The following is a 2,563-nucleotide window of genomic DNA, read 5'->3' on the forward strand; positions in this document are numbered from 1 at the left end:
TTAAATATTTATATAAAATTTTAATTGATATGCATAAACACTTTGCTAAATACAAAATTTATAATTATTTTTATAGGCCTATTCAAAAATTAGCCACCATTTTAATAATTTATTCTTCATTTTAGGGCCTAATGCATATGTTTGCTTATTAATTGTAGAATAGTCCGCCTAGTTATTTATTTTACGAAATAAGCCTCCACTGACTACTAGGTTTGCAGAAGCTCCAAAAGTGAAGGCACTTGAGTTAAATCTGTTGGATAAAAATTAAGTTTAATTATTGTATTGATTTTTATAATTTTAATAAATTTTTAACTAAATTTTTTTATTTATTTTAATTTAATTTTTATATTATTTTTAATTTTATAATTAAATTATTTATATATCAAAAATATTAAAATTAATAAAATATTTTTTTATATGCAGTAAAATATCTAATTAAATTTTTAATTATGAATATTTTTAATTTATAAAAAAATATTAACTTAATTTTAATATTTTTTACATTAAAAAATATTTAATTATATTATAAAAATTTAATTATAAAATAAAAAATAATTTAAATATTTAATTAAAAAATATAAAAAATTAATTATAAATTTATTAAATCTATAAGAGCAACCCAATAATTAACTTATACATTATTATGACGGATAAAGAAGAGGAGTCAGAGATGCCAAGGGATGCGAAGCTCGTGAAGTCTCTGCTGAAATCAATGGAAGTGGAAAACTACGAACCTCGCGTCATACACAAGTTTCTAGAACTCTGATATCGCTATGTCATTGACGTCTTAACCAATGCACAGCTCTATTCAGAACTTGCATCTAAGTCTTCAATCGATTTCGACGACGTTAAGCTCGCTATTCAAATCGAAGGTCAATTTCAATTCTAATTCAAAATCCTAATTAATTGGATACAATAATATTTTGCCGAAGATCACACGTTATTGGTAATGGAATTGGCACAGAAACGGAACAAGATACTGTTGCTGAAGTCTATAGTAGGGCCTGGTGTGCCGATTCCACCGGATTAGGACACGTTAATCAGTCCTAACTACCAGCTTGCGGTTAACCTGTGCAAGAAACAAAGAAGGCTTCTCAGGAAGAGAAGACGGATTGAGTGAGTCCACATCATAAGATAAGAAAATTTTGAAGAGTTCTTGTATTTTTATCACCATAAGATAAAATGTAAATTATTTCTTAATTTTAGAGTGATTAAATGTTTATTTATTTATTTTTAGATGAATTTGATCCATATATTCAGATAATATTAATGTATTTTAGGATAAATGAGAAAAATAATATTGAACTTAATTTACAATGGATAGAGTGTGATTTTTACTTAAAGGTAGACTTTTCTTTTTTTCAAAGATAACATTTCATTGAATGAAATTTAAGGAGGGGTCCACGGTGAACTCTTTACAAGATTTATGATGGGCTTTCCATAAAAAACCAATATGATATCACTTAGGCAAGAAAGAAAATGCTTAAGAAAAAGAAAAAGAAAAGAGCTTTATGAAAGGATAATGTGGTCTTCCCCTGTACGTGATGAAAGAAAGAAAATATCTTCCTTCTAAGCACTTCATCTTTCTTCTGTTCTCAGTACTTGAAAGTCGTTCTTCAATTTAGTAGCTGCTTCAAAATTTGCCGGTGCCATAAAAAATTAGTTTATTTTTTGCTATCCACAATTGCCACAAAAGGTGAGCTACAAATTGAATCTTCTTCCTTCCATTTCTGCTTTATTCCAAGTCTTCTTTGAATTGAAGCCACCATTTCCACATTTCATCCTCATCATTCATGTTGGTGGGTGACACACCTGAATTTCGCCAGGTTGCCATCGCTTGTGGGCAGGTTAGCAAGCAATATCGCAGTGATTCCTGCTCTTGGCCACATCTCAGACAAATTGAAAAAATCTCAGGTAACCTTTTAGAGATTCTTCTTGCAACCGGAAAATCATTATGAAATAACCTCCATAAGAAAACTTTGATTTTTGGTGGGCATTTCAGATCCCACAAGGAGGACCAAAGTTTCTTTGATTTGCATTGAGCCGGAAGTACCTCCAGTGGTGGGTGATAAAATTGGTGAGCTACCTTATACCCCGAAGCAACAGTATATATGCCTCTCCTCTTCAATGACCAGGTAGGCTTGTCTTCTCCCTCTGTAATTTCTGTTTGTAAGATGGCTTGGGCAATTTCTAGGCTGAATTATGCTATTATTGATTGGTAGTTCCATTCCTTGTTCTCTGTCATTAGTTGTTCAACCCATTCTACTGGTGTATAGCTGGTTGTTTGAATTATTGTAGCCAGTGTCAAAAACTGTTTAATCTAAGTATCTGTCATTACCTTCACCGAGTTACCCCTTCCTATCTTTCAGATAAGCCATTTTTTTATGACTTTTCTTCCCTCCAGCAGGTTTCTCCACTCCCCATGAGTAGGGGTGGAAACAGGCCAGGCCAAGCCAGACTTTACTCTTAACAGATCAGGCCTGTAATAGAGTATATTGACCTGTAGCCTGGTATAAGCTTTTTAATGAGTACTGAGCATGGCCTGAAGCCTACCAATAAGCCT

The sequence above is a fragment of the Arachis ipaensis genome, chromosome B01, assembly GCF_000816755.2.
Source record: "Arachis ipaensis cultivar K30076 chromosome B01, Araip1.1, whole genome shotgun sequence".
In the NCBI taxonomy this organism is placed as follows: Eukaryota; Viridiplantae; Streptophyta; class Magnoliopsida; order Fabales; family Fabaceae; genus Arachis; species Arachis ipaensis.